Source organism: Chelonia mydas, chromosome 2, assembly GCF_015237465.2.
Source record: "Chelonia mydas isolate rCheMyd1 chromosome 2, rCheMyd1.pri.v2, whole genome shotgun sequence".
In the NCBI taxonomy this organism is placed as follows: Eukaryota; Metazoa; Chordata; order Testudines; family Cheloniidae; genus Chelonia; species Chelonia mydas.
Window position 1 is genome coordinate 201,193,938 of NC_057850.1, and position 19,836 is coordinate 201,213,773.

A 19,836-nucleotide genomic window follows, 5' to 3' on the forward strand; every position below is an offset into this window, starting at 1 on the left:
CACCCCGCTACACTAATTGAGAGACCCCCTGGAGCGCCCCAGCCAGGCACCCCACTGCACTAAGGGAGAGACCCCCCCCGGAGCGCCCCTGCCAGGCACCCCGCTGCACTGAGAGAGACCCCCCTGGAGCGCCCCCGCCAGGCACCCCGCTGCCCTAAGGGAGAGACCCCCTGGAGCGCCCCAGCCAGGCACCCCGCTGCACTAAGGGAGAGACCCCCCTGGAGCGCCCCCGCCAGGCACCCCGCTGCACTGAGAGAGACCCCCCTGGAGCGCCCCCGCCAGGCACCCTGCTGCCCTAAGGGAGGGACCCCCTGGAGTGCCCCAGCCAGGTACCCTGCTGCCCTAAGGGAGAGACCCCCCCAGCCAGGCACCCCGCTACACTAATTGAGAGACCCCCTGGAGCGCCCCAGCCAGGCACCCCACTGCACTAAGGGAGAGACCCCCCCCTGGAGCGCCCCCGCCAGGCACCCCGCTGCACTGAGAGAGACCCCCCTGGAGCGCCCCCGCCAGGCACCCCGCTGCCCTAAGGGAGAGACCCCCTGGAGCGCCCCAGCCAGGCACCCCGCTGCACTAAGGGAGAGACCCCCCCTGGAGCGCCCCCGCCAGGCACCCCGCTGCACTGAGAGAGACCCCCCTGGAGCGCCCCCGCCAGGCACCCCGCTGCCCTAAGGGAGAGACCCCCTGGAGCGCCCCCGCCAGGCACCCCGCTGCACAGAGAGAGACCCCGCTGCCCTAAGGGAGAGACCCCCCTGGAGCGCCCCCGCCAGGCACCCCGCTGCACTAAGGGAGACCCCCCCTGGAGCGCCCCCGCCAGGCCCTGTCAGCCTTCAGCGCCCTCCCCCACCGCCCGGCCAGCACAGCGGCTCCGAGCCGCCTCTGCCCCGAGATGGGCGGGGACCCGCGGCGGCCCCTCCCCCCCCTCCGCCTGCGAGGCGGCTTGGCGCGGAGCAGCTACAGCAGCCATGACCTCCGACCCCGGCCGCCGCCAGCCAATAAGAGCGCAGCTCGTCTCCGAACCTAAAATTTCCACGTCGGCAAAAGTCAAGATGGAGCAGCGCGGCGCGGGGCTGGGGGCGGCCGGTGCCGGGGCTGGGGCAGCGTCGGGCCGCGGGGACGCAGCCGGCCGCGCAGCGCGGACACGGGCCGCAGCCTCCGCCCCCCCTCCCGCCTCGGGGGGACCGCCGCCGGCGCGGCTCCTTCGGCTGCACCGGGGGCTGCTGCGGCCGGAGCGCGAGGCGCTGCGCGGGACCTGTTGCGTTGGGAGCTGCGGCCGCTCCAGGTGCGGGCGGGGGAGGGGAAAAGGGTCCTGCGCGGGGGGCATCGCTTTGCCTTCGTGCAAGGAGAGGGCAGGGGGCATGGTTGGGGGGATGCCTCTGGCCCCCGTGCAAGGGGAGGAGGGTGAATGGCCCTCGTGTAAAGGGAGGGTGCAAGGCTGTGTGGGGGGGGCCTCTGGCCCTCGTGTAAAGGGAGGGGTGCATGGCTGGCTGGGGGGGGGGTGTCTCTGGCCCCCGTGCAAGGGGGGGGTGTGTGCATGGCTGGCTGGGGGGGGGTGTCTCTGGCCCCCGTGCAAGGGGGGTGTGTGTGCATGGCTGGCTGGGGGGGGGGTGTCTCTGGCCCCCGTGCAAGGGGGTGTGTGTGTGCATGGCTGGCTGGGGGGGGGGGGGTGTCTCTGTCCCTCGTGCAAGGGGGGGTGTATGCGCGTGGTTGGCTGGGGGGAAGGTCCTCTGGCCCCCGTGCAAGGAGGGGGGGTGTGCATGGCTGGCTGGGGAGGAGGTTCTCTGACCCCTGTGTATGGCTACGGGACTGCCTAGGAATTCTAACTGGCTTTATGGGGCGGATAGCTTGCTTATGCTTGTCAGCGCTGGACAGGGCCCCTGCTTCTTCACCCCCAGCCTTGTGTTGAAGGTGCCAACTTATCCCAAGTCCCCTTGCATGTTTTGTATCTGTGTGCATTGTGGTGTGCTGGCAGCCCCCGGGGTGGTCACCTTTCATGGGACACTAGAGCAGTGGCTCTCCCTAGCGAGCTTGAAAGCACCAGCAGCTAGACTAGTGTAACTCACTGGTGACACAACCAGCTGTTCCTGAATTATTTCAGTCTGTTCAAACCAGCTGCTGGCGGGGGGCCACTGCAACTGGCATAGACTGGAGCAGTCATTTAGCTTTGGGGCTGTTCCTTTCCTTAGTTCTGGTGCTTGGATTCTATGCTGAGTTAATTGATTAATCAAAGGGGCTCCCCTCTAACTGTTTGCATTCTCCATTTCCAGAAAGGGAGCCTTTCCACTTGAAGAAACTCTTGGTACCTGTAACTCGGGAGGATTTAGTCTCTTGAAGCAAAGTTCTGTGACACTCAGACTCTGATTATGATAGAAGTCAGTGCACTACAGAACTTTGTCTTTGGGGTCTGTAGCAGCGAAGGGGTTAATGCAGCAGTCCTGAAAGACTCAGGTGGACACGTCACTACAGTCTCCTTCCAAAAGGAGGTGGGATCGGAGGAGAGAATGAAATGGGAATGGGAGAGCAGACCAGGGTTCACTTCAGTAACTCTGCTTTGGGCTTGAAATAAAAACTTTGCTTTTATAGTCTAGTGGCCTCCTAGTTTCTGAAGATTTTAGATTAAAAATAGCGCAACATCTGGGTATCAGAAAGTTATTTAAATGAGGCCAATTTGACTGCAAGTATAAATGTGGAACTAAATGTGGTGCTAAGTGCTACCAATTAGTGGTCATATTAACATGTTAGGCACTATTCCTATTTGCCTAATCTCTGTAGACATTATATAAGTTACAGAACACTTGTGCAAAAACCTTAGTTTTGGTTAAATAATTATGACAATAGTTAACTGAAAGCTGTTTTAACTAGAGTTGAAGAAATGACTTGGTACTCTTCATTAGCAAGATCTAGGAAATGTTCCACTCAAACTATTACCACTGTCTGCAGTTTGCATATTTTGTGATGTGCTGCATCATAAAGCAATGAGTTATCTTCACTTAAAAATGTGAACTGCTATTGGCTACTTGAATACAAGGCAACTTTGTTCCTGTATTTTTAATGTAGTTGGACTACTGTCAACATTTGTATTTAAGTACTTGCAGAAATCTTCCTTTTGAGGAAAAGGTTTTTAAAGGACAAGCCTAAATCAATGTTTAAAAGTAAGAAAGATGTGCTGAAGACACTATAATCTGACACACACAGACTACACTGGTGGGTGTTGCAGGTCACAGCAATGGCGGAGTTGGTTTTGAATGTGAACAGATGTCCAGTCAGGGCCAGAATGAGGTGACCAAGCTCATCTTCCTTTGACTTAAGCTGAGATCTGAAGCTAGCAACAGTGTAACATTCACTTGTTCACTTCAGAAATGCTGCACAATATCAAATACAAATGGTAAATGTAAAATTTTTTTAAGGTGGGCTTACTCAAAAGATTATTATTCTTATGATAGTCGAGGGAATTGTTTCAATAGCAGTCAACAAATGAGGGTGTTTTGGACATTGACTATTTATTACAAATTAAGTAATGACTTCAGATAGCCCTTCAACAGTAGCCTCTTCAACAAATAGTTGCACTGTAGTAGGGAATGAATGAATATATATCAGTGTTTTTCTGATAGGGGTTTTGTGTTCATTAGTTTCTTTATGATCTTCCACTACCCTAGAAACCTAAATCAACTCTTCCTATCAGTCCATACCTGAAAGGTAAAGCAAGAGTATCAGCTCACTGTGAGTTGGGCTGCAATGTGAAAAGCTGTTATAAATATATATAGTTTCTTTTGGCCAACCTATTTCATCAAAGGGTAGGTAAAGTGAAGAGCATTTAGTGTATGGTAGCCTGTGCGGTCAACGTTATGGCTATATTTGCTTTTTCCAGACCAGTTTTTGGCAATTGCCTGCTGTTTTAAATTGTACACTATGCAGTTCTTTTAAGAGAAGGCTTGGCTACTACTCTGTGCAGCTGTTTATCAGTATGGCTATGGGGCAACACCTTTTATTGTCAGGGCTAAAGTCCCACTGCTTATTTAACTTAGGAGTGGTTTCTGCCCCTATATAAAATACACACGGAGTTACTATTTTTCCATGTTTTGTACATGCTCAAAAGCACCAGGCCTTAAGCAAAAAGGGCTCCCTAGTTTTAACACCTAAATGTTAGTTGTTAGTTTTTCAATCTTCATTGCTGTGAAACACTTTTTTATATATTTAACACCATTATAAATGCTGGAGGCAAAACAGGGTTTGGGGTGGAGGCAGGCAGCTCATCCCCCCCCCCCCCCCATAATAACCTCACAACCCCTTGAGGGGTCCTGCCCCCAAATTTGAGAACCCCTGCTGTATTAGGAGTTTAGCTTACACCAATCCTGGGTCTGTGCTAGGACCAGATTCTGATGTTTCAAACTAAACCGTGAGTCAGTTAATATAGTCTTTCTGGATTTACACCAGTGTAATAGATCAGAATCTGGCTTTAAGTAAAGGGCTGATTTATTCTCTCACCTCTAAGTTGAATGTGTAAGTTTTGGGGTGAAATTTTTTTACTTACTCACCTGAGGAGTCCCACTGTAGTAAATGTGACTAGATATGTGAGTAAGTTGAGCAAGCTTTGCCCTTAGAGTATCTGTTGGGAGATTTTTTTTTCATTTGTCCCTGTGACTTTCTCACAATGTGCATTTTAGCTTGGTAGGGCATGTGACACTCAATACATGCCAATTTTCAGATGGGAGTAATACTTAAGTTTTGATAGCAGGTGGTCAGGTGACCTGAGGCAGCTCTGGGAAAAAATAAAACTAACAGTTCAAGAAGTCTAATACTTGTACTAAAGTATGCAGGTTCTGCTGATCATTTAGTGTGATAGCTTTCCAGTTCACTTTTACACTTGGTCATTCAAAACGCTGCTTTTTAAAAAGTACATATAACAATTGGCTTATTGTACATAAGATTTTCATAAGTAACATTTTTTAAATCTTCAGAATAGAGTATAATACATCTGTGATTTAAGAATAAAATTGTAAAAGATACCTGTAGAGCCATGAGGGCCTACCACTGGGTTCAATCTTGAACAGTTTGAGAATAACATTTGAGCAAGATAATGGGGATTAATTTGTCTAATAGCTTTTTATTTATTCTGCTTCTGTTTAAGTAATCTGACTGCTAAACTATATACTTGCATCAAAATAACTTGTTTTGAGAGTGGCTTCTAGGCAGGGCAGTTTCTGCTCTAGGTTGTTGGACAACATCGATTGTAGCGAGAATATTCTAAACCAATACTATTCTTGCATTTCAAAATCAAGTGCCTTAAAAAAAAAAAAGCAGTTATTTAAATATATGGGACTCGTCCTCATAATGGGGAGAACACCCCATTCTGCACATTTGTGTAAGTGTCAAAAGGGTGGGTTTTTTGTTTTTTGAAACTAGGCAAAATTTTAGTATAGCAAAAGTGAGGGGAAGGGAAAGAACTAAAAATTCTAATATTCTAGAAGCCACAGAATGACACACAATGAAAGTCAGACATTTTCTGTGTGGTTTTTATAGACTTTTAATGTTAATTTCAATAAGGGATTTGGCATAGTGATTGCTTGATTCATTTTTAATGGCTGGGATAAATCCCCACGGATTAATCTTCAGAAATAATTGGTAATCAACTATTGAATTATAGTTGTAAGCAGAAATGGTGTTTAAAATGAACAAAATAAGCGTTCAATAAACACAACATACCTGACTTTAGAAGGCTCTGTTTAATTCTTGGCATGTTTATATTGATCTGGCTCTGCTCCTCAAGTGCGTGAATTCATGGCAAGGGGCTATTCCTAGTCTCTTTACTGAGGCAGATATCCCATGACAATCACTTCAGCTCAGACTCAAAAGCTGCAGTTACAAATCAGTGAATTTCTGGATCTCATTTGTTTTTGTGGCTCTTAGTGATTGAAACTGTCTGTCTTTCCCCAAGAATTTGGAAAAGGACAATGAGTTTCTTGCATTACACTCAAGTCAAGTACACTGGGCATCCATTCTGCTAGGGCAGTTGTAGCCCCTTAAATTACACAACTCAGTAGTGTTACACAGCTAGTCTAATAGAGTGCAAATCTGGCCCTCAGAGTTTGACTGTGGGAGCCAAGATGGTGAAACACAATTTGAATAAGTGAATTATGGAGAGAGAACTATTTGAAAAGTTGCTTTTAATAGTCTATATTTTTGTTTTGGGAGGGGAATAGAAAAGCTACAAAAGATTGATTACAGATGGCTTTCAAATAATATCATAGAAGATTAGGGTTGGGAGAGACCTCGGAGGTCATCTAGTCCAACCCCTGCTCAAAGCAGGACCAACCCGAACTAAATCATCCTAGCCAGGGCTTTGTCAAGCCAGGCCTTAAAAACCTTTAAAGATGGAGATTCCACCACCTCCCTAGGTAACCCATTCCAGTGCTTCACCACTTGCCTAGTGAAATAGTTTTCCCTAATATCCAACCTAGACTTCCCGCATTGCAACTTGAGACCATTGCTTCTTGTTCTGTCATCTGCCACCACTGAGAACAGCTTAGCTCCATCCTCTTTGAACCTCCCTTCAGGTAGCTGAAGGATGCTATCAAATCCCCCCTCACTCTTCTGCAGACTAAAGCCCAGTTTCCCTCAGCCTCTTGTAAATGATGTTCCCCAGCCCCCTAATTTTCATTTCTCTCCACTGAACTCTCTCCAATTTGTTCACATCCTTTCTGTAGGGGGTGCAAAACTGGACACAATACTCCAGATGTGGTCTCACCAGTGCTGAATAGAGGGGAATAGTTACTCTCCTCGATCTGCTGGCAATGCTTCTACTAGTGCAGCCCAATATACCATTGGCCTTCTTGGCAACAAGGGCACACTGACTCAGCTCCAGCTTCTCATCCACTGTAATCCCTAGGTCTTCTTCTCCAGAACTGCCACTTAGCCAGTGTATGGGATTCTTCTGTCCTAACTGCACTTGTCCTTGTTGAACTGCATCAGATTTCATTTGGCCCAATCCTCCATTTTGTCTAGGTCACTCTGAAACCTATCCCTAGCCAACGGCTCTGCAATCACATCAGCCAACTACCATCAGCACTTTTGGATGTATTAGAACCAGATCCATGGACTTGTGCATGTCGTTTTTCTAAATCATCCTTAACCTGTTTCACCACTGAGGGCTGCTCACCTCCTCCCCATAATGTGCTGCCCAGTGCAGCAGTCTGGGAGCTGACCTTGTCTTTGAAGACCGAGGCAAAAAAAGCATTGAGTACTTCATTTGTCACTAGGTTGCCTCCCCTGTTCAGTAAGGGTCCCACACTTTCCCTGACCGCCACCTTGTTGCTAACATACCTGTAGAAAAACCTTGTTACCCTGAACATCCCTTGCTAGCTGCAACTCCAATTGTGCTTTAGCCTTTCTGATTACACCTCTGTATTCTCGAGCAATATTTTTATACTCCTTCCTAGTCATCTGTCCAAGTTTCCACTTCTTGTAAGCTTCCTTTTTGTGTTTAAGCTCGCCGAAGATGGCTCTGTTAAGCCAAGCTGGTCATCTGCCATATTTACTATTTTCTGCACATTGGGGTGATTTGTTCCTGTGCACTAAATAAGTCTTCTTTAAAATACAGCTAATTATTATTCTTCCTGCTCTGTCACCTTTTTAAACCATTTCTTAAGATGTTTGTGTTAGCTTTGGATGGGCATTAAATCTTCAGCACAATAAGTCTGACCTATAGTTCATATTATAACACTGGAGGTGAAGTATTGAAACTTCTAATTCTAATTAGCTTGAATAACTGCACAGTGAGTAGTTAGTGTAAAGTAGGTGAAATTTAGCCTTGGGATTCAGCATTTATTAAGAACTTGCCCGCTCACTACTGCAATATTCCCTGCTGCTGTAACTGTAGCAGAACAAGTTCTGCATATATGAAAAACCAGACTCAATTATTGAGGAATGTTACCTCCATATGTTACTTTGAACAGAGGAAAGTTGTAGTCTGAAGAAACAACAGCATTGAGCATAAGGAAATCATGACTGATTCTTTTTAGATACCAAATATATTTTCATTATTTGGCTGAGATTGGCTTACTGCTGGTTTTCCTTCCCCCCATATGTAAAATAAGGGGGACACTGTTTAAAGAAATTGTTCTGCACCATTATTTGGTATTTGGTTCACAGCTGCCATACAGGTGAATGTGTTCTATAATTGTAGTGGATGAGTCCTATTTATGTATTTTCTTTCTTAAAGAAACACATCTGACTATGTAGTGTTTATCCATGGGTCCTACACATGCCTATCAACCTGTGGTGTGTATCACCCCGTACATCAAATGCCCCAGAAACTACTAGGTGGGTGAAACCAGACAAGCATTATGTCTTTGAATGAAGTCATACAGAAAAAGGACAAAACACCCTAGCAGCTGTAGGCAAGCACTTTTCACAAAGCAATCACTCTATGGCTGACCTCACTCCTCCTCAAATGAAACCTGCAACCAGTCCTTTAAAAGATGAGCTTGGAAACAAATTCATAACTCTGCTGGACTCTAAAAAAACATGGACTTAACAGATACTAGTTTTTATGGCTCATTCCAACATTTGTAATACACCCTGCTGCCCACTAACCTTCCTTTGTTCTACAACTGCAGAGGTGTTCATTTTAACTGGTGTCCTACACCATGTGTGAACCCATTATGCTGCTTAATCTGACTTTGTATTTAGGCTTTGTCTACACTACCACTTTTGTTGATCGGGGTGTGGAAAAAAACACACACCTGACGGACACAAGTTTCACCAGTACAAGTGCTGGTGTGGACAGCACTGTCAGCAGGAGAGGCTTTCCTGCCACCATACCTAACTCTGCTGGGTGGGGGGTTTAATTATGCTGGCAGGCTAGCTCTCTCTTGCCAGCAAAGAGGACTACATAGGAGATCTTACAGCAGCACAACTGTAGCAGTACCGCTATGCTGCTGTAAGGTCCCGAGCGTAGACGTAGCCTTAGTGTGAACACTCTGGTTACCTTCCCTAGACCTAAGGAAGAGCTCTGTGAAGCTTGAAGGCTGGGCATTTCTTTCAACAGAAGGTGGTCTAATAAAGGGTTACCTCCCCCAGCTTGTTTGTAGGACCAACACAGCTCCATCATCACTGCAAATACCTAATGTTGTCAGTTATACACAGTATTTAAAGTAATCTTGCATGTCATAAAATACTAATTCTGGGGATAAAAAAAAAATCTTTAAACAGTACACACTAAGAGCACAGACTTGCAAATTTGTTCCTAACCTACATAAATAGTCCTATTAATGTCACTAGGACAGTAGTCCCCAAACTTTTCACGGTCATGTACCCCCAAGCCTGGAGAGGGGCCTCGGCTCCTGGGGATCGGGGAGAGATACTGCTGGGTAAGGAGCTGAGGGTGATGCTGGGTGCAGAACTGCGGTCAGGGGCTGGGGGCAGGGCCAGAGCAGAGCTTCAGAGCAGGGTTGGGTGGTGCTCCCTACCTGTCCCTTGTCGGGGCTGGCCAAGTTGTTGTGCCCCCCTGAACTTTCCTCTGCACCCCTGTAGGGAGACATGCCCCACAGTTTCGGGACCTCTGCACTAGGAGCTTAGTATTTTGAAAGTCAGACCACTTATTTGAGCACCTAAATATGGATTCAGCATGATAGACACCCATATTTGAAAACAGAAAAGGAGGACTTGTGGCACCTTAGAGACTAACCAATTTATTTTAGCATAAGCTTTCGTGATCTACAGTCTTTTTGTTGTAATATTGCGACTTTTAGGTCTGTAATCGAGTGACCAGAGACATTGAAGTGTTCTCCGATTGGTTTATGAATGTTATAATTCTTGACATCTGATTTGTGTCCATTTATTCTTTTACGTAGAGACTGTCCAGTTTGGCCAATGTACATGGCAGACAGGCATTGCTGGCACATGATGGCATATATCACATTGGTAGATGTGCAGGTGAATGAGCCTCTGATAGTGTGGCTGATGCTATCAAGCATTCTTACAACTACAGTACCCACCTGCGGAAGTGAAGAAACAGTTTGATAGAGCCAGAAGAGTTCCCAGAAGTCACCTACTACAGGACAGGCCCAACAAAGAAAATAACAGAACGCCACTAGCCATCACCTTCAGCCTCCAACTAAAACCTCTCTAGTGTATCATCAAGGATCTACAACCTATCCTGAAGGACGACCCATCACTCTCACAGATCTTGGGAGACAGGCCAGTCCTTGCCTACAGACAGCCCCCCAGCCTGAAGCAAATACTCACCAGCAACCACACACCACACAACAGAACCACTAACCCAGGAACCTATCCTTGCAACAAAGCCCGTTGCCAACTGTGTCCACATATCTATTCGGGGGACACCATCATAGGGCCTAATCATATCAGCCACACTAGATGCAGCCGGGTCCACGGAGGAATTCTGTCGACCTAGCTACCGCGTCTTGAGCGGCTGGATTTACTACAGCAACGGAAAAACCCTTTCCATCACTGCAGTGCCTACAATACAGCAGTGTAGGTGCCGCTGTGCCACTGTAGTGCCTGAAGGGTAGAAATAACCAGCTATAGCTCACAATTTAAGGCTACGTCTGCTGAATATAAATAGCCTCTAAGGCAGTGGTTCGCAAACTTTTGTCCTGGTGACCCCTTTCACACAGCAAGCCTCTGAGTATGACCCCACTTTATAAATTAAAAACACTTTTATATTGAACATTATTATAAATGCTGGAGGCAAAGTGGGGTTTGGGAGTGGAGGCTGACAGCTCGTGACACCCCCCCCATGTAAAAAACTCATAACCCCCTGAAGGGTCACGACCCCCAGTTTGAGAACTCCTGCTCTAAGGGCTTGTCTACACTTTAAACACTACAGCTGCACTGCTGTAGCGCTTCAATGTAGATACTCCCTATGCCCAACGGCAGTGTAGGTAATCCACCTCCCCCAGAGGCGGTAGCTAGGTCTACACGATGACTTAGGTTGGTTCAGTGGTGCTGCTCGGTGTGTGGATTTTTCACACCTTTGACTGACCGTAAAACTGACCTAATTTTCTAGTGTAGATCAGGACTATTGGCTGGTCCACGCTGCAAAGTTAGGTCGGCTTAACTACATCGCTCAGGGCAATGAAAAATTTCCCCCCCTGTGCAATGACGTTAAGCTGCCCTAAGCCCCAGTGTAGAAACTGCTGGGATGATAGAAGATCTCTCAGAAGTTCCTGCCTCTCAGAGAAGTGGATTTACTACAGTAATGGAAGAACCCCTGGCATTGCTGTGATGTCTACAATACAGTGCTACAGCTGTGCTGCTTTAGGGCACGTCTACACTGACAAAGTTACAGCGCCGCTCAGAGAGTGCAGAAGGGAAACCGCTGTTGTGTGTTCACACTGACAGCTGCCTGCACAATAGCATGTTCACACTTGCGGCACTTGCAGCTGTATTCGGAGCGGCGCACTCTGGGCAGCTATCCCCCAGAGCACCTCTTCCTCTTCTGCCGCTAAGACTTATGGGAAGGCAGAGGGGGTCGTGGGGCATCCTGGGTCCTATCTCAATGCCCCATGATGCATTACTTTGCATCCCAGCATTCCCTGTGCTTCCGTCCAAATTTGGTGCCCTCTTTCAACGGTTTGTGTACTGTGCGCCCTGCCTCTTTCGGGCTGCAGGACTGGATCCCGAGCTGGTGACAAGAATACTGCTCGCTCTGACCAACACACCACAAGTGGCAGTGGAGTTATTCCTTAAACTACAAAGTCAAGAGAAGTGCGACGTTGATCTCACCACGCGTAGTAGCTATGACACGGGATTGCTTGTGGCTTTCATGGAGATGCTGACCACAGTGGAACGCTGCTTCTGGGCTCGGGAAACAAGCACTGAGAGGTGGAATCACATTGTCGTGCACGTCTGGGATGATGAGCAGTGACTGCAGAACTTTTGCATGAGGAAAGCCACATTCATGGGACTGTGTGATGAGCTCGCCCCAGCCCTGTGGCGCAAGGACACGAGCATAAGAGCTGCCCTGTCGCTGCAGAAGTGCGTGGCAATTGCACTGTGGAAGCTGGCTACTCCAGACTGCTATCAATCTGTCGCTAACTAGATGAGGTCCAGCAGCTCGGCATTGCTCAAAGCGGGGGATCACCTGGTGCGTGGAGCAGGCATGGCCATCTGGAAAGATGCGCTGAAACTACTGCCCGCATCACTGAGCAAACAGGAAGGGGACTTTCCAATTTGCAAAGGAATGTACGGGATGGGGATGACGGTTGGTCACCTGAGGGCAGGGCAGCAAAGTTCCAACCAATGACCAGAGAGGTGAGAACAGGCATTGTGGGACACCTCCCGGACATAGGTGCCAACTTCTCCTGGTGCCGGTGGGTGCTCGTGCCCCCACTGCCCCCAGCACTGCCCCGACTCCACCCATGCCCCTCCCGCTCCTGCCCCTACTCCGCCCCATTCCAACCCCTTCCCCAAATCCCCGCCCTGGCCCCACTTCCTCCCCTGAGCACGCCGCGTTCCCACTCCTCCCCCCTCCCTCCCTCCCACAGCTTATTTCGCGGAGGCAAGCACTAGTGTTTCCAGTGTGGACAGACCCTACTACAGTCAAATTGCTTACCTCATGTCCGAAGTCCTACTGGAGGTAGAGATAAATTGAGCTCTAGTGTAAGTGGGTGGAACTCCCATTAATTTTGTACTGTTATTCATTTACCTGACACCTAGAAAAGCAGTCATCACTCCCACCTTCAGCAGCAGGGTCTTCTGCCTGATTTCAACAGTGACTGCCTTTGCTTCTTGTTTCCAGACCAGCCTCCCTACCATTGACATTATCAAAGGGATTTGCCTCAAGAGCATTGTCTACACTTGCCTTTTTTAATCTTGAGTTACTTGATTTCCAACTAACTCAAGCTAGTCAATAAACCTGTACAGGCTAGCATGTACACTCCCCTCATATTTGCTCCAGTAAAGCACAAATATTTGTATCCTATAGTGAGACTCCATCTCCCTCTTGAATTGGAAAAACCAGAAGTAAATATTTATAGTATGGTATCACCCTAACTGAGATTGGAGCCCCATTGTATGGGTGCTGTACAAACAAAGAAAAGAGACACATGCTGCCCTGAACCTTAGTTCTAAGGAACTAAGCTGATTAGGTGTGTCAGTGACTAATTAGGGTGGGAACAGAAACTCTAATCAGAAGACCCTGAGAACTTTGTGTTCTTTAAGGTCAGATTCATATTAGGAGCATGTTGTTAGTGTAGCTAACCGGGTGTATTATACCAGCAGAGTGCTCCTAGTGAGGATACAGTTTATACAGGCAGAGCTGAGTTTTTGCCAGCATCATTTATTCCAGCTCCTCCTCCCGCATCCCCAGCAAAATAAGCTATATCAGCAAAAGCACAGTTTTGCCAGTATAACTATAGCCTGGTCTACACACACTACAGAGTTAGGTTGACATAAGGCAGCTTATATCGACCTAATTATGTCAGTGTCTACACTACAGCCTTGCTCCTGCGGATGTAAGTGCCCTACTACACTGACATAGTACTCCACCTCCATGAGAGGCATAGGGCTTATGTCAGTGTAGTTAGGGTGATGCAGTGTCCCTGTAGACACTAGGTTTCTTACATTGGCTGTTGGCTGTCATTCTTGTCAATTTCACAGTTCTGCCCTGGAGTTGTGAAATTGACAAGAAAGGCTGGTAGGCTCCCTGCTGTGAACCCCATGTGACTCTCAATGGGGGCTGTCTCCCTGGCATGGGTGGGGAGCTTCTGCTGCTGCCCAGGTGGGCAACCGGGCGAGGAGCTGGGGGCTCCACCAGGAGCTGAGAGCCATTGCTGTCAGCCCCCCATACTGCCCCTCTTAAATCGGTGCAAGCACTCCTGGTGAGGACATGCACCACAGGGCAGTGTGGACATGAAAAAATGCAGTAATTACTGCAGTAGCTGTATATTGACTTAAGTTTGTAGTGTAGACATGCCCTTAGCTGCTTGAAGTAAATCTTAGGCTTCTCACTAGAATTTACCTCATCCAGCAAAGATGTGTTAAAACTACAATTGCCTAACTTCACTAGGATTTTAATACATGTCTGTTAACTTATGTTAAAGAAACCTTCCTCCTAGTGAAGTCATGGCTTGAGAGACTGGAGGGAAAAGGATGAGGAGGAGGGGAACCCAGATACAAAGATGAGAGAACTGGGGGAGGCACAATGCACAGAGATGGTGGAATAAGCAGTTTCAGGTGCCTAGAAGGAATGCGTTAAACTCTATTCTTGAATTTTGAATTCAGTATTTACTTGAGCTTAAAATTTGGCAAATCTTATTTAGATATTTTCATTTAACTACTAGAAAATGATTTAAGGATTTATACTGGTGTAACAGAGGAATTTAATCCAGAAGCTTTATACTTAAAGTTATGCTTTATGAAAGAAGCCTCTGCCTGTAGAAATGTTTAAGAGCTATGAAAAACTTGAAATACTTTAATGTTTAAAAATATTGTACTTGTCTAGCAATGCATTTTTCCTTTTGCACTGTACATTAGATTATTTACATTTATCTATATGTTTATCTATAACTCTAGAATATCCCTGTAGGAAAACAAATGTGCATTTGAATTTCTGTTGTATCAATAAGAAAACCAAAAAACACAAGAATCTAGCATTTAACTTTGAAAAATGTGCTTAGCTAAGCTAAACCAATGAGGTCCCACAAAAATTAAATTCTTCTTGTAACACAAACTCTGTAATTAAATGAATATCTTCTTCAGTGGGAAAGTGGAAAAGAATGAGAAACAATGCCAAGAAAACAAAGATTCTTAATCCGCACATGCAATCAATACCAGTAAAAGAAACACTAAACAAAATGGAAAATTTCACAGGAGTCCAAGGTTGAGATGAGAATAAAACACCACAGAAAATTGTTAAAGGAAATATCTTGCTGATAAGAAAAGGTTCTGGTTCCTAATCAGAGGCATGCTCCACTAGTCAAGTTCCAGAGATCATTGACGAATAGGCAATAGAAGCCTGATCCAAAGTCCACTGAAGTCAATGGAATCTTCAGTGGGCTTTGGACCAGGTTCTAGAAGAATAATAGATTTGGATTCAAGTGCAAGGATATTTCCTCACCTACGAAAGACAATAATTGAACAGTAGTAGTATAAATCAGCTGATACACATCATGAAAGGATATTCAACCAACATACTTAATTGGCAAATTTAAAGATAAGAACAGGCAAGTCTCCAATATTTTTCAAACACTTACTCTAATTGCAAAGTGATCACAGTGTCTTTCACCAGTATTTAATTAAGAAAAGGGGCAAGAAAATAAAAACTGAATCTTGCTACGACTGGATTCCAAAGGGAGTCAGCTGAGGTCGCTCAATTAGGGTGAACTGCAAAGAATGGGGCAGACAATCCCCAAAGTTGGTGGATATTCCAATACTTAGATATACCAAGCCAGCATAAAACAGCTTCTTTATTACCTCACTGGTTGCCCAGAAGCCAACAACACAGTTCCCTTAAAGTAACCCTGCCGCAGGCCTCCATCCAGACACCCAAGTCAGATATGATGAGGATTAATGAAAATCTTATTCATCATATAAAAAAATTCTACCAATCCCAAAGGATCGGACACATTACCTCCCAGGTTAATGAATATTCCAGATCTTACCCAAATACACGTGTACAACCAATTCTTATTTACTTTTTAAATAAATTTTAGTTTAGTTAAGAGAGAGAATGGTTAAAAGATCAATATATATACAGGCATGAGTGCAATTCTTGAGGTTCAGATTCATAACAGAGATGGTGAGCTTTGTAGTTGCAAAGAGTTCCTTTAGAATTTAGTCCATAGGTTATAGTCCAATGTCCAATATCATATTCAGGGTATTCCAATTTAGGAGTGGGATCTCAATCTTGCAACTCAAACTTCCCCTGATGAAGCTTAAGCAGATCTGAGGTAAAAAGGATTGGAACCCAAACATATTTTATACAATTCAGGCTGCCTTTGATGGGTTGGAGTCCCTAGGCCAACAATAGGCCCTCATTTCCTAAGCATCAATGTGATTAATGAAGGGGCGGGGGGGAGGAGTAGCTCCCTTTTATGGACACCCAGCCAGCCAGTAGCTATAAAATCCCTCTTAGTAGTTGTTCTCTAATTGCTCTACCTCTAAAGGGTTAACAAGTCTCACTGGTATGCTTAGGTAAAAGGAAGTGAGTGGGCACCTGGCCAAAAGAGTCAATGGGAAGGCTAGAACTTTTTAAAATTGGAAAAAGACTCCCCTTTTGTCTGTCTGTTGTTCTCCTGAAGAGAGGTGGACAGGGCTGCAGCCATGCTGTAAGAAGCTTGGGCCAGGTATAAAAAATCATCAGTATCATACCTAGAAACTACTCATTTAAAACCCCGGATATGTAAGTAGATCAGGAAATGTCTAGGAAAAAGCGATTAGGTTTATCTTTTTTATTTCATTATGGCTTGTGTGCTAACTCCAGGAGCTTTTGTTTTGCTTGTAACCATTAAGGTGGACCTCAAGAAAGCTACTCTTGGTGCTTAATTCTTGTAGTTGTTCTTTTAAAATCTAGCAATAGCCTGAGTTCCCAGAGGTATTTTCTTTTTTTTATTATTAATAACATTTACCTTTTTTAAGAACAGAATTGAATTTTTGTGCCTTAAGAGGTTTGTGCACATGTTGTTTAATCAGTTGTTGCCCCCCCCTTCATTTATCACAATCACCCAGTAATTATTCACACAGATTAACATAAGGCAATTGCCTGTTTTTCCACCATTCACAGGTGATTTGCTATACATTTCAAAGAGAAATGAATACAGCAATATTCTATGTTTACAGTACATTTATGTCCCTTTGATCTCTGAATTAACAGAATACAGCACAGACAGGGACTGTTTGATTACATTTCAGAGTAACCGCCGTGTTAGTCTGTATTCGCAAATAGAAAAGGAGTACTTGTGGCATCTTAGAGACTAACCAATTTATTTGAGCATAAGCTTTCGTGAGCTACAGCTCACTTCCGATGAAGTAGCTCACGAAAGCTTATGCTCAAATAAATTGGTTAGTCTCTAAGATGCCACAAGTACTCCTTTTCTTTTTGATTACATTGTTGACCACTACCAATGTATATGTAAATACACAAAAACACAAACATTATCTCCCCATATGTCTTTAAGGGTTGCATTTGAGTCATTCATCCTGCAGAATACTTAACCCTTTCTGGTCATGCCTCACACCTGCCTATAGAAAGATGTAACCATTGTGCTCATTTCAAATGGTGTTGTGTTTTTATTTGGCTCTTGGGCTTGGTCTCTGATTGCTGAGACTACCACTTGCTTAACTTTAAGCATGTGAGTAAAGTGCTTTACCGATCAAGGTGTTGCTCAGTATAGAAGTTCACTCACTACAAAATTTATCATGTTTGAACAAAATTGTGAACAATCAAGTTAGATGACAAGATATTGACCATACTTAGCAGTTGGGCCATGTAGACAAAAAGAAGTCGTGGTCAGCATTGTCTCAACTAACAGATTAAACTGTCAGGTTTAATAATGCTGAACACAATTTGTCCTGGTCCCTGAAGACACCTAAACCATGAGCAGCATCATAACAAGTAGCAGGATAGTTCACTAACATCCTAAATACGTGAATGTTTGTACCGTAGACAAAGCCCTAATTTCTTAGCCAAATCTCCAACCTTTTTGAAATCCACACGTTTCCAGACGATATGTTAAAATGCAGTCTGTTCGACAGAGTGGTGCTCAAAATGTGTTGTACAAACACATAACACACACAGTCCTTGACACAAAGAGCTATACATGTTGGTTTTAGATAGTAGTACCCCAAACTTTATTTCAGTTTCTAAAACAAAATAGGTGCCTATCCAAAGTTTAAGTTTAGGCAATCTGCCATTACTTAAAATCACATACAAAATTACTGAATACAAAAAAGAGCCTCAATCAACTTAAGTCCTTAACAAAATCCCAATTATAATCAAGTCTTCAGATTGTTTCCCTTTCCATCAAACAATTGTTACCTTGATTCCCCAGACCATCTCTTTCCTTTCTTAACCAAAGAGCTTCTTTCATAATGTGATTTATTTGCGTGAAATCTCTTAGGTAATGGCTGGACATAACCCAGTGGGAAAAAAATGATTTGGTGAGAAACTTGTTGCTATTTGAACATGGTATCAGAATGCTGGTGCTCATTCCAGGTTAGAAGGCACTATTACAAAAAATACTCTAGCATCTGGTACTTAAGTTGTTATATGGAAATATTGATGTAGGAAGGAGCTGCAAAATATAATTGTGGCATTTATAATACGTTTGTATTTTTTCCAATATTTCCAATACTGTAGGCGTGTTTCTCCTGGCTTGATTTTATCTAGTAAGAGAAAATATATTATTGTCATTTTGCCATAGATTTCATAGAGTTCGCGTTAATATTTGCCACCTATATTTCATCAATAACGTTACAGTGCAGCTTATATTTAACTATGAAGCTCCAGTACACAGCAGCTGTAAAAGAGGTAGCTTTACTGTTGTTTCTGGTGATTAGGTCAAGCTTAGAAATGCCTCCAGAAGGGAAAATTATTGAAAGATGATGATGGTGTATACAGGGACAAAGTTGACATTATAGACTCCTGGATTCTGACTGCCATCCCATACTCCAGAATTAACCTTTTTTAAAAAAATAAGGCTAGCTCAGCAATATCCAATGCACAGCTTGCAGACTGGATCTGGCCCACATTTTAAAAAAGGTTTGAAAAAAAATCTCCCAAATATGAAGAGGCTGGACACAGAGGCAGTATTGTCTGCTGACTGCTTGAAATACTGATAGAACGATGAAGTGAGCTGTAGCTCACGAAAGCTTACGCTCAAATAAATTGGTTAGTCTCTAAGGTGCCACAAGTACTCCTTTTCTTTTTGCGGATACAGACTAACACGGCCGCTACTCTGAAACCTGATAGAAGTATGAACCTCTTTTGCTAACCACTTAATTGCTTATTTGAACAGTAAAAGTAGGTGTCAAGTCCACAGATGAGCAGGGGAATTGGTAGTTGGCTTCCCTGCAGCAAGACAATACACAAACACAGGGAATAGGGAAGGATACAGAGAATGGGCAGAAACATCTCGTTACTCTTATATTTATTACTCTTTATATTTATCATCATAGTCCCATCAAAGGGAGTTTTGCTATGGATTGACTAATCACATAGTCCTAAACTTTTACCTTGCACCATAATTACAGATGGGATTCAGCTTTCTCTCCATAGAGTAGTCTATTTTATAGTCTACTCTAGGCTACTTTATGGCCCCAAAGGTTTGCCTTTTGGACAGTAGTAGTTTTTCATTGAACCTTGAAAAACTTCAAAGCATAGCCTGTTTGAAGGAGAAAAATGAACAGGAAATCTAGAAACAAACATGCTCTAGGGAATCAAGGTACTTACAGCTAGAGGAATGGAAAGTGCAACAAGCAGCAGTCAAATGCAAAATGACTACTTTAGGGCTGCAGCTGCTTGTCTGTGCTCAATTTAAAGGGTCACACCCAGAAAGGCATGCTGGGAAAATAGTTACTATAAGAGTGCAAGCTTGGCCTTATTGGGGGATATCATAGTGCTAAGTTGGGATAAGGGAAGGGTGAGTAGGTGAGCTGAGTCTTAGGCACTGCTTTGTAGGTCTCCTCTTCCATGTAGTACTGATATGTAAATGTCTTTGTGTGCTAGAAGCATTTACTCCTAGTACTTCTCCTAGGTTTCCTGGGATCAGTTACCACCAGCACATTCTTTAGGATAGAGGAAAAATGAACTGCAACCCACGTTCTTTCAGCTATCCTTAAATACCCCTTTTAAAACAGCAGGGTCTATGTACTTGA

The 19,836-nt window shown here is 44.8% G+C and overlaps 1 long non-coding RNA gene across 1 annotated transcript; it reads left to right on the forward strand.

Annotated features, from left to right (window-relative positions):
* The first annotated feature begins 1,114 nt into the window (after positions 1-1,114).
* On the forward strand, positions 1,115-5,704 carry LOC119565398. The gene is made up of 2 exons (XR_005224024.2): positions 1,115-1,279; positions 2,265-5,704. It is a non-coding gene; the product is annotated as an uncharacterized LOC119565398 (long non-coding RNA).
* Positions 5,705-19,836: the final 14,132 nt, after the last annotated feature.